Source organism: Hyaena hyaena, unplaced genomic scaffold (assembly GCF_003009895.1).
Source record: "Hyaena hyaena isolate Hyena2069 unplaced genomic scaffold, ASM300989v1 scaffold_175, whole genome shotgun sequence".
Taxonomy (NCBI): domain Eukaryota; kingdom Metazoa; phylum Chordata; class Mammalia; order Carnivora; family Hyaenidae; genus Hyaena; species Hyaena hyaena.
The window spans coordinates 1,041,047-1,054,502 of record NW_024080808.1 but is presented as its reverse complement, the minus strand read 5'-3'; positions in this window follow the sequence as shown (position 1 = coordinate 1,054,502).

Here is a 13,456-nt window from a genome sequence, read left to right as displayed (position 1 = left end):
CTCAGTCGGTTGGTCGTCTGACTTTGGCTCAGGTCATGATCTCATGGCTCGTGGGTTCGAGCCCCACATTGGGCTCTGTGCTGACAGCTCAGAGCCTGTTTTGGATTCTGTGTCTCCCTCTCTCTGTGCCCCTCCCTTGCTCATGCTGTCTCTCTCTGTCTCAAAAATAAATAAACATTAACATTTTTTTAAAAATCAGGGTTTTCTATTATAGTGACTTGCTTATAATATACCCACGGGGCAGTGGAAGGGGTTATAGAGAACTCTTACTTAGGGAATGAATATTCCAGAGAGAACTTCATTTGTAGTTCGCTGATTCTCACTTGACAAAGTTGACAGAAGAGTAGTGAATGCAAGTAAATTAAGTCCATCAGACTCACAACTTTTTTTTTTAATATTTTTATTTATTTCTAGGAGAGAGAGAGAGAGATAGCGTGAGCAGGGGAGGGTCAGAGAGAGAGGGAGTCACAGACTGAAACAGGATCCAGGCTCTGAGCTGGCAGTCAGCACAGAGCCCGACGCGGGGCTCGAACCCACGAACCGCGAGATCGTGACCTAAGCGAAAGTCGGACGCTTAACCGACTAAGCCACCCAGGCGCCCCCAGACTCACAACTTTTATCAGATAAAAGACTTGGAATAGAGGGTTTACATATTGTTTATAGATAAATTAAATCACGTATTGATTGACCAGTCCCTCCTGCTCCTGAACCTGTGTAAGTAGTTAATAGCGGCTTAAATAGATAAAATTCGAACTCCTCCCGTGAGTCCTGTGTATAGGCAGGGATCAAGTGCTTTTTCCCTTGGCACGTTTGTTGGCGTAGTCCCACTGTCAGAGGTCTTGGGGCACTAATTGGATGGGACTCCATTTTGTCCCCTTTGTCCCCTTGCTCCCTCCAGCTCCTGCGACTGGATTACACTTATGTCTTGTGGGTTGGCAGTAGGGAAGAGGGCTTCCTTCCGACACTCGTGCTCAGGCAGCTCTTTCTCTTTCTCCAAAAACTCCAGTTTCCCCAGCCCCTAGCTGGTTCCTCCCTGCTAGAAGCCCGAGCCTGCCAAAGTCTGCTCGACCGAGCTCACCCTGTGATGGTATAAGTTACCCCATTGCCTTTTCCTCCTCCTAAGCTTTTCCCAGCAAAAGCTTTTCTCCTCTTTGTCAAGAGTTTACTTTGTCATCTGGTTTCCCTCCCTTCCCCCCTCTCCCAAATAATCCATCGTTTCCCCACCAGACTCCCAGGACAGAGGCGTGCCCCGTGTCATATGCTTGTACTGAGCATTCTTTCAGTGCTTTTTACTTGCTTGACCTTTTAGTTCTTTTCTTTCATCCCTATCAGGATCTCTAAACTGAGGTCATGGAAGGTCAGAGTTAAAAACGATATTGACTGAATGCTTTTCTGCAGAAAACTGAGCACCACACTTTGTGGGTATTTGCAGAAATTTTGCCTAGTCTGCAGTGACCCTCGCCACACATTTGCTTCACTATTTTTGTTTCCCAGTTTGGAGGCCCTGATGATAGGAGGGAACTATAAATAAGAACAACCCTGAGAGTGATAGGATGAGCTCAGATGATCCTTAACTTTTTGGCCTTTCTCTTGGTTTAGAATTCCTCAAGGCCTATTATAGTGACTTATTTCACCTGACTCAGAATATCAGGAGTTCGGAGCAACCTAAGTCACTTACAGAAAGGACTCATGGTAAGGCTATCTGTCCACTTGCTGCTTATTGAAATATCTTTTATTTACGATGCTCAAAGTAAAGAGAGGCAGAAGCGGGCACTAGCTTAATGATATTTTACAAACACACGTAATTCCACTTAGGGAGTTCAGCATTACGTGAGTCGTGACATGAAATGACTAAGTCCTCTACTTCTCTTTTGCTTGACAGGTTCAGCTGTCACTCAGCAGATTTTCTCCATGGGAAGTAACTTTGTCCTTGCTGAGGATGAATGAGTGCCTTGCAACTAATTCTTGGTGTGTTGGAACTTAAACATAAAGAGTTAATTCTTTAAAAAAAAACAAAACTTGCTAGTAGCCATGCACTACCCAAAGAGATTTTGAAAATAATCTCTTCTGAATGGTAAATATGATATGTAGTCTTGCAGATATCTTATTCTGAGAGTTCCACGTACATATATCGATGCAAGCTCCTTTAGTAAGGAATACTCTGTGCATGTGTCTGTGTGTGTACGTATAGATTCCGCAGCAGTAATATATTCATCACAGGATAAGCCTGCGTAATCTTTCCGTTACCCCTGAAGGTGTCTGGAGTGTGGAAGGGCCATTGCTATTTCCTCATAAACAGAGTCGTAGGCCGTGGCTTTTATACAGACATCTGAGGAAATGCCAATGCCACCGCAGCCTTTGCCTGCCCACCGTCGTAATTGCAGGCACCATCCAGAACATTATTCCTTGTGGCTGATTCATCATGCTCCTCTTTGCTTCCCTTCCCCTTGTGAGGGCTTCTAAGATCAATCACACTCAAGAGTTAGCGTTTATCCACAAGGTCACACCCCAGGTTGCAGAAAGAAAACCAGAAATGTGTGCTGCTACCCTTTATCTTCATTCCTTGCCTGTGCTAAACCTCTCAGGATCTGTAGCCACGTCATATGATGGTCTGGAATTCTGCATGTTTCAGCCGACCAGAGAGAACTGTAGTCTGCTTCCTTTTGCATGTTTCCCGGCCATATAGGAGAAACCCTAAAAGAATGAAATGGTCCGATCCCTAACCTTTCCATTTCTTTTCTTTATAAATGAATAACAGTGATCTAAAAGTGAAAGAATGTAGCTAACCAGTGTCATTTGGGATCTTCTAAAGTAGTACGGAAACTCTGCATTCTTCAGACCAACTTGTGGCACGCCAGCACATTCCTCTCCGATGAGGTGGAGGGATGCTGGTGGCGGGGCTGGGGTTTGTAGGGCTGGGGCGGGGAGCTGCTGTTTAAAAATACATTTAATTATATTCCTTCTCTGCAGTCATATTGATACCATTTTTAGCCCATTACAAATACTGTGATTTTCATTTAAATCACGTCCATTATCTTATTGACCTAGTTTTTATTTTGTAATCAAAATGTTCTATTTCCGGATAGCTTAGCCCAGAATCCCCCCCCTTTTTTTTTCTTTTTAAAGGCTATGGACCCTTTGTGGAGGGTTTTTTTTTTCCTTTCTGTCATAGCCGCGTACAGACGGGCTGCCTCTCTGTTTGCTGTATTAGGGAAAATGGGACTGTATTGCTCTCCAGAAGAGTGAGGCTTTTCTCTATTTAGTTTGGCAGGATGCCATGGAATCTTACATCTGGTGACGTTTTTTGGGAGCGGATGGGGAAGGAGCTATGAAATTCTATTTCTATTCAAAATGAGAGGTAGGGGCGCCTGGGTGACTCTATCGGTTAAGCATCCAACTCTTGGTTTCGGTTCAGGTCATGATCTCAGGGTTTGTGGGATCGAATCCCAAGTCGGGCTTTATGCTGACAGTGTGGAGCCTGTTTGGGGTTCTCTCTCTCCCTCTCTCCCTGCCCCTCCCCTGCTCAGCTCTCTCTCTCTCTCTTTCTCTGTCTCTCTCTCTCAAAATAAATAAATGAACTTAAAAAAAATGAGAGGTAGAGGTCTGACTCTTCCCCTTCTTTCTTTGCTCTTTGACCCTTTTCTGCTTTTCTCTACTGAGAGGATTGCACTTCTATTAGACCTTGCCTTTTCTCTGTTTCTTCCCCTCCTGCCTTCTTCCTGCTCTTTTCCTTAGTTTCTCTTGGCTGCATTGTAGGCCCACTTCTTCCATTTCCTTGCTCTGGCCGTAAGCTCAGTCTGGGGAGACCCCCTGGAGATGCCCATGGGGTCTGTTCCACTAGCTCATCTTTCATCAGTGTCTAATCAGGACCTCGAGACACCTGAGGAACGCTCCATGTTTCCTTTCAGTTTTATTTCCCAGTGTCCTTCTTTACCTGAAGGTACCTTGCTCTTTCCTCCAGACAATGACCAGAGCCAGAGAATGTTAGGATTCAGAGCAACCAAACATGTTATTTTGCAAGTGAGGAAGGAGAAGGCCAGAGTATGATTTCTCCTAAGATTCAAGGGGAATGTGGTGGCAGAGCCAAGTCAGCGACCCCCATCTCCCATGTTGGGGTTCTCCTCCTACTTTCTCAGCCAGTAAGTCATATCGATGTGGCGCCTGGTTCCTTTTAGCGTTCATTTCTCTCCATCACCATCAGCCTTCTTAAATATTTTTCTGTGTAAATGTATTTTAGGGGAACTGAGTCTTGAGTGTGACACTTTCTTGTCGAAAGAAGACATAAAAGATGCAGAGCGGTAACAGGAGTCTCTCCCTGAGTTGTTAGGGATTTTCTCAGGAATGGTATTTTGCTCCAAGTCATTTCTGTTGATGTATTCATTCCTTAGAACCGGTAGATGACTATGACATATAATATTTGAGCTTGAACTCCTTCCTGCCTAACTGGAGTCTCTCTGTTAATCAGGAAACCACATTTAAAGCTGTGTTCTGAACTCTGCCCAGCATGTCAGCTTGGCCAGGAAGGATAGGGAATTCCTATTGGTAGCAGCCCCTGGGGACCAAGGGAATAACTAGAGGTCAGATAGGGGCTTAGCAAGGAAGCCATTGGCAGCACGGGGTACGGTTCAGCCACTGGGATTGTCTCTTGTTTTCTGAATTCCCCCTGTGGTTGAGGCTGGACAAAATCCAGACTATCAGTCCCCTGGGCCAGTGACCTTATGCTTTGGAATTTTATGATCTAAGAATTTTTTTTGATTGAGGAGTTTCAACATAGGGTTATTAGCTTTTATCCTGAGAAGTAAGGATGTTAAAAAAAAAAAAGCAATAGCAAAATTGCCGTATGATGTTACAATCCTTTCCTAAAAGAAAAGATATTTTAACACCAGCAGTAGGGAGAATATAATCTCAGAATAAGGGACAGTCCTCTATACCATACCCATAGAGCTTCCGGGAGAACTCCTATTGTATTGTGCAGCTTTTTCTTATTGAGCCCCAGGCCAGCATAAGTTTTGTCCCAGAAGCAATGTTAGTGTGCGATACGTGGGCTCCACGGCCTTCCTTCTGGGGCTGGTAAGCTCCTGTCCCTCTCTCCAGGGAGCATACGGAAGGATGTGTGAAGAACATGGCACCGATTAGTGTCTACCACGTACATAGTAAGTGCTCAGTAGATGAGCACTTTTCTTCTCTCTTAGAGAAGTGAATTATGATGGATGACTACTTCAGGTTGGATTTCAAGGGACACTGTGATTGTTTGTCTTGCTTTTATTGTGGACTTGGGTCTGATCTTCAGCTTTACAGATCTTTAGCATGATTTCATCAGTTACCTCATAGAAGGTTAGGAGAGACATGCGCCTCCTAAGTTCACAGGAGGGTAATCCATAAACAGAGATGCCAGTTCATTATTTTGCAAATAGACGATATGCTTTTTCAGGGACCACATCAGTATATTGGTCTGCCCAAGTCCCATGGCCTCTCCACAGTGGGGAGAGGAGACATGAGTGCTGGGGTGGCAGTCACGATGTTCACTGTCCTTGGAAAACCCAGAATAAAGCAGTAGGAATTTATTCACTGAATTTATTCCAGCAAGCTTCAGATAGAACCCGTTTTATTTCACTGGCCTTGTTTTCTCTGTTTCCTTTGGACATTCCTCTTCATGAAAGACAGTAAAGCGTAATGGTTAAGAGCAGAGGTTCCAGAGGCAAAATGGCCACATGAGAATCCAAGCTTTACCTCTGACCGAGTGTGTGACATTAGGCAATTCATTTGACCTCTTTGTGCTTAAATGCTGTCTTCCGTAAAATGAAGGTAATAATAATTGAATTTGCCACATAGATTTGTTTTGATGAAGAAAGGAGTTGATACATGTAATATGCTTAGAGTGTTTGGCATATAATGAATGATCAACAAATATTTATTTTTTTTTATGTTATTGAGGAAGCTAGTTTTGTGGTGGGACATGGAAAAATGAATAAAAATCAGACGGGCAGGATTATAGATTCTAAAGGGTTAGATTTTTTTTTTTTTGAAAGAGAGAGAGAGAGAGAGGGTGCAAGTGCATGAGGGGCAGAGAGTGAGAGCGAGAGAGAGAGAGAAACCCATGAGTGGCAGAGAGAAGGAGAGAGAGAGAAAGAGAAAGAGAAGTGGGGCTCACCCAAAGTGGGTCTTATGTTTTTTTTTTCTTTACTGGAAGCTCAAGCTCACCTGATGTGGGATTCGAACTCATGAACCATGAGATCATGAAGTCAGATGCTTAATGACTGACCCACTCAGGTGCCCTTAAAGAGTTAGATTCTTACCCTTAACTTCCCTTCCTATAGAATTCAGGTCTCCAAAAATCTTTAGCTTCTGTGTTTTTTAAAGTATTTAAAGATTTTTTTTATTTTTAAAGTTTTATTTTATTTATTTTGAGAGAGAAGGAAGGAGAGAGAGGCAGAGAGAAGAAGAGAGAGAATCCCAATCAGGCTCCACACTGTCAGCGCAAAACAGTTGCAGGAATTGATCTTACGAACTATGAGATGATCACCTGAGCCGAAATCAGCAGTCAGTCGTTTGACTGAGTCACCCAGGCACTTCTTTAGTTTCTGTTTTTACCCTCCAACATTTTGGTAGATTTTCATATCCCATCACCTTGTCCAGATTGTTTTTCATTGACAACATTTTTGGTTGGCTATTCTCTGTTGACATATGGAGAGATACTTTGAAGCTATCAAAGGCTTTTCTCCCCAGGGTGCTTGTTTGGAGAAGCTTCTGTTCTTGGTGTGCTGGACCCCTCTCAGGGTGTCTTCCCTAGGTCACCCCTTCCTGGCCTTTCCCCCTTGAATTTGGACTTGCCTTATTTGGTGGTATTAGGAGGACCCCCGCCCCCCCCGGTTCATGATAAACCAAGCATGAACTTGTCTGCTGAGATACAGACAGGTGCTGAAATACTTGCACAGATATCCTCTAAAATAAGTAGCAAGAATTATGGTAAAGCTGATTCTGGGACTAGCTTTTTATGTGCTTTCTCCTATTTTGCCAAGCCCACAGGGCAAGGTGACAGATAACCTGATCTTTTGCCATTTCTCCATTCCCTGGAGAAACTTAACATCTATTTTCCAGTGGAAGTCAATGCCACATTGACTGGTACTCAGGATGCCTTGTATAGGAATGCATGCGTTCTATTTAATCTATACTTGTGTCTAATACCTGTAGTATGATCATTTTTCAGTTTCCTCACTAAACTTACTATGGTACATTATAGTTAATAATGGCCATTAAAATATTTTACTATAAAATATTCCAGGTACATTGGCCACTGAAATAGGTTAGTCCACCCACCATCTATCTGGGGTGTAATGAGAAACCGAAACTGATAATTAGCTAAAATTTTCCCTCCATAAGTAACACAGTCATGCCATTCTTGTAGGAAGACTTTTCCCCGCTGCTCTGTTGCATTCCCATTTCTTAAAGTGCAGCCTTCTCCCCGATTCTTTTTTTGCTTTTCAAGACAGCTAGAACTATGTGATGGGCTGTTTGTCTTACTTATTTACTGCCGGTTGAGGTCAGAGAGATGCTAGGTTTTTGGAAGGGAAGAGCAGAGGTCAGCTGGAAGCGCTATTTCTAGCTTTGTAGTCAAGGTTTTTTGCCAAGAGCATTGCAGCCTTGCTGTCAAAAGTTGTGCTGGGTTCTCTGCTAAGGCGTAGATACCTGTCTGTCCTCTGTGGTGGTACAGTCACATCAGATGACTACCAGCTCCTTCCTAAGGGCCAGCTGCGCCAGTAGGACAGTCAACCTTGCAGACTGAGTGACAGTTTCGGGAAGCTTCCTGTGAGGACTGTTGAAATGAGCCAGGGAAGAGCCAACCTCCTTTCCACCTATCTCTTGGAAGTGAGGATGTCCTCTTTGGGTTCTGCTTTGCATTTCGGTACATCTGGATAGTCCAAAGATTGTATGGTGGGGAGATCCCACTCATGCCAGGAGCTGAGGACCTGCAGAGTGAAGATTCTTTCAACAGCTCAGTTCAGCTTTGTGAACCTAAAGTTCTAGGACCTTGAGGTCCAGGTTCCAGGACTTTGAAGTCAAAAGTATTTTTTAATGGAATCACATGAAGTAGATGTGAGAGGAGCTTAAAGGGAAGATGCAATTATTTTGCTCTCTAGTTAATCATAAATGTTAACCTAGGGCCACAGAGCTCCTAGACCTCCTTACGGAGGCTCAGTGAGCCCCTCCCGATCCAGATTCTCTGGCAAGGTCTCAGCCAGCCCATGATTCAACCTTCTTCTTTGGGCAAATGACTGCCAACTCCCATCTCCAGGTAGCCCCCATCCTCGTATCCCTGCAAGTTTGTTTGACATTCTGCTCTGGTAGGTAGCCATCTGGCTCTACCACAGTCAGACTACCCACCAACAGGAGTCTCTTCCCCATCGAGCCATTGCCTACGGCCTTACCTCTCTGTGCCATTTGTGGCTCTACCTTCTTCCCATTTCCACATCCTTACTTTTCACTTTTGTTTCCACTCTCACATCTTCTAAGATTACACTCATTAGAAGAGAAGTCAGACCGAGGAATTAGGAGTATGCCCTGGCTGGGTACATTTTACATGCTGTGGAGGAGGTAGAGGACGAGAATAGGGGCCAGGCTGGTGCTTAGAAAGGGATGACACTGGGCAAGTCACTTGGCTTCTTTGAGGCCCGGTTCATACACCTGTCAGCAGTGGGCACCTTGTTCACGGGCTGCTTGCGAGGGCCTGATGTCATAAGTGAGGAATCGGACAAGGAGATAAATGAAACTGAGGAACCAAGCATCCAATTTATATCTACCTCTCTGTATTATAAAGAGATGTTTAGGATTGCAGTTCCACATTGCTATGTTCGTTTTGGGGTCCCTTACATGACCAGGAACATGGAGAAAGCTAACGTGTTCAGCGCACTGGAGTCCCCCAGCTACCCTGGGCTGTGCCCAGCTGCTCAAGGGTTAAGGGGATCAGTACCTCCATAGTCCTGTGATGCTTTTGAGATGTGTCATAGTTAGGAACTCAGTCTCACAATTCATGAGAGACCTGCATCTTCCCTTGTGGTGTCCATTCTTATCAGGACTATTAACAAAATTTTCTGTGTTGGGGGGATTTTTTGGTGGGCGGTGTCTGGTTCTTTTATGACCCTTCCTTTATCTGTACTGTGAATAATCAACTGATGAATCCTTATCCCTGTTCTCATTCTTCAGCAAGCATTTCCCAGGGATGCTCTTCTTGGTGCTTTAGGGTAAGAAAGATGGATAGAACACCTGAAAACACACACACACACACACACACACACACACACACACACACACACACACACAAACAGTCACAGAACCCAGCTGTCAGAGTACTGGCTGCCTCAGGACTCTGGAAAGTTCCTTTGGCAACTACCTGTGCTTTATCTCCACCTGGGACTATGTTTGAGACAGCCTCAGCTCTCCGAATAACACCCTGCGACAGAGTTTAGGTGGCCCAGTGTCATCATGGGGTGTGTGTGTGTGTGTGTGCTTGGGGCTGGGAAAAGGAAGTGGGGAAGTGAGCCAGGCCCACTCTAGAGGTCCTTTGTCTGTCTCCCTCCCCTGGTCCCAGGGTCTTGGCTAATCTCATTTCCCAGGCTTCACTGATATCTAAGCTCTTCTCTGGATGGTGCTGTGTTGTTCTCAAATTACCTTACTTCCTTTTAGCCTCATAGGAACATGGGATGTAGGTATTATTTTCATTTTCTCCATAATGAGGGAACTAAGAGTCCTCTGAGAAACTGGATAACTTGTTCTGGAAAGTGATAGACTGGGGACATAAGCCCAGACAGTTGTCACACTGTCATCCACATCTCTCTAGGGACATTTACCCCTGCACAAGCTTTGCCACAGGTGTCTTCTGTTTGCAAAGAACAGGAGAAAGTTCCTTCTACTGCTGAGGAATGTTCCTTGGGAGTTTGTGGGAACAAGAGTCCAGGGGACTGTAAGTCTTCAGGACTGGAGCAGCACAGCCCAGGAGGACTGCAGCCCAGTAAAGCGAGAGACACCTTGATCGGCCAGTGGTGGAGAACATGTCAGTAATCATGACTCATTCTCCATTTGGCTGACTTAAACTCTCCATGTGCCCTGGATGGAATGACTGGATAGAACCTCAACTTCAGAGTTTTAAAAAAAATGTAGAATCTCATGATGTCTTTTTTTCTATTCTTTTAATGTTTATTTTTGAGAGAGAGAGAGAGAGCGCACAGCAGGGGAGGGGCAGAGAGAGAGAGAGAGAGAGAGAAAATCCAAATCAGGCTCCAGGCTCCAAGCTGTCAGTGTAGAACCCAATGCAGGACTCGAACTGGTGAACTGTGAGATGATGACCTGAACGGAAGTCAGATGCTTAACCAGCTGAGCCACCCAGGTGCCCCTCATGATGTCTTTTAATAGCATCCCTCTTGAACCACATTTATAAAGTAAACCATTTTATAAACTGAGATTCTTGCACAGTTTTTCACCAGTGACTTCAAATGGCTTATATCAAACTTGAAATCTAATCATACATGTCCAATCCTTTTAGCCACAGAATTGTTTGCCTATTAAAATATGCATTTCTGTGGGCAGACATTGAAAGCCCAGGTAAGCCAACTAATGACACAGTATTTGTATCTCTTAGTCCTCTGAAGGGATCTTTTCCCTCTTGGACTCGATCAGCAAACTCTTGTCTCATGAAGGGTAGAAGCATGAAAAAAAAAACAAGAGGCACAGCCAATGTTGAGTCAAACACTAGGATTCTAGACTCCAGTCTAATCACTTTTTTCTTTTTATATATATAAATTTTTAAGTTTATTTATTTATTTTGAGAGAGAAAGAGTGAGTGGGGAAGGAGCAGGCTCTGCACTCTCAGCATGGCACCTGACATGAGGCTCTAATTCATGAACCATGAGATCATGACCTGAGCTCAAGTCAGATGCTTAACTGATTGAGCCACCCAGGAGCCCCTCACTTTTTTTCTGAGCCTCGGTTTCCTTATCTGTCAAGCAAGGTTGTCATAATGATACCACACAAGGGTAGCATTAGGAAGTGCTTTATAGATAGAGAAGTGTGATTCAAATCTTATCTTTCAGTCTATGTGCATTTTTATACCCAGGACAAGGATCTACATTTACTTGCCTTATGAGATTAAAATAATATAGAATAAATATTTTTATTTTATTTCATTCTATATTAAAACAACAGAATAAAATTTTTACATACCTATATTTCAGATACACAATATAGAGTCTATAGATTTCTTTGTTGTCATTTTGTTATTCCTGCAAAATTCAAAGCCCTCCCCCTGGTGTGTCTGTCATACTCCCAAGTCTGTAATTGGTTAGTCAGATGGTTAGGATAAAGCGCTGATTAGCAGATAAGAGCAGACCACTGAGGTAGACCCTTAGGGAATCTAGCCCAGTATTTTCTATTCTGTGAAGGTAGCTTCCATTCCAGTCAAGGCCAGCATTTGGATCATCTGTCTATTCATTAACCTCAGTCCTTAGTGAATCTGCTAGTGTGGGTCATGGATTCATTCCCTGTGCATGTAAGTTAGCTTCATACTATTCCATGGCCAAGGGTCTCACCCAGAGCCTTTACCAGCTATTTCCGCACATCTGCTATTGGTTGAGAAAAGGTTGGTGGGAGAGTCTGTATGACGCATGCAAATCTGTTCCCACTAATGGAAAAATATGTTCAGATGGTCTGAGGCATCTCTGTTTTGTCTGAGGACAATCCCTTACATGGACAAGTGTGTACTAGGTGCCGAATGCTATTTATCCTGTCAGAGAGCAGAATTACCAGAGTGCAGGCTAGCTAACAAGGATAGATGATTGAATGCGGGGCTTTATTCACTGTTGGGGGAAAGTAGTAGGCATTGAGATCATCGGCTGCCATTCTTAAAAAGAAAAGCAAGAGCAAGGGATTGGGAACCTGAAAAGGTGGTCAAATAAGAGTGGCTCTCAGGCACAAGGACATTCAGGGACTTTCGCTTAAGCCACACGTGGCAGTGCTCACCCTGGGGTTCTTAAGTATGCCTGTGACCAGTGTTTTCATCACTAAGATGTAGATGGAGAAAACAAGCATAGTTAAGTTAGGTGATCTGTTCAGCCCCACAGGATCATGGCAGATTGAAGTAATGCCTATGGATCCTTTGTCCCATTTAGTCAGAGACTTGATAGGGCTGGAGGTGGGGGGTGGGGGATCCATAGTAGCTGAGATTGAGGCTTGCTCTTTATCTTGTTTCTCACCAAAGGGTGGGTGATTATTGAACATATTAATGGAGACCCCTACTGGCTCAGATACTTATTGGTGGCCCACATATTCCCCAGGGAGGGTCCTTGAAGCTACCCTTCAGCTTCCTCTGCACAGGGTGTGGAGCTGCTGCTGGACTCGTAGGTGGCCACACCGCACGCCACCGCCGGGAGGTCTTGACACCAAAGGGGATGCCCTGGGAAGGGCTGCCAGAATTTCCTGTGCTGCGGGGGCCATAATCCAAAGGTCACAGACTCTGCAAAGGCACCGCCTTTGTTGCTCAGTGGAAGGCCCAGACCACAGGGGTCCAAGTTAATTGATCACACTGGGGAAACAACTCCATTGAAGTTGGACATAGTAGGATGAAGGAGAAGTGACTGAACTGATTAGGAAAAGGCTAAACTGAAGAGCTGAACTGCCCCAAATCCTTCATGGAAGGAGGCAGGATGTAAATAATAAGTCATAAATAAATAAAATGCAAGAGCTAAATAAAGGCCCTTTAAATATACCATCCCTCACAGCTGCTAGCGCTGCCAAGTGGCCACAAGTGAAATTGGCCAGTAAGGATGATTGTGGGCTCTCACTCCTTGTCCCTGATACTGGATTCAGCTTCAGATACTTTTCATCTAAAACATGTTCATCCAAACCCCATATAGCAGCTATGATGAACAAAATAATGGACTGAGGTCTAAAGTAATGAATCAAGGCAAGTAAGCTGGTTTTTCAGTCCAGCTGGAATTTTAGGGATTAAAGATTGTCATCAAATTATTGTAAGATACAGTGTGAACCTCCATATCTCATGAATCACCATCAGATACATACATGCATACCATAGACATGTATATATACTCTTAGAGACATATACATACATACACATATATATAACTGAAAGGCAGAATATACAGTATATTTAATATAGAAGTATATATACGTTAAAATCTATAAAATAAAAAATATGTACTTTATAATATATATTGTATATATTTATGCTTATATACATATAAATACATATACATGTAAATATAAAATAAAAATATTTTATAGTATGTTACATATGAATATAATGTAAAATATATATACATTTTTATATATGTTTTAAAGAATAGATGCTTATCTAATACATATTTATATATACTTCTACAATATATATTCCACCTTTCAGTTTTTCTGTTTGGCCAAAAGCATCACTATTCTTTCTTTCTGTTCTGTT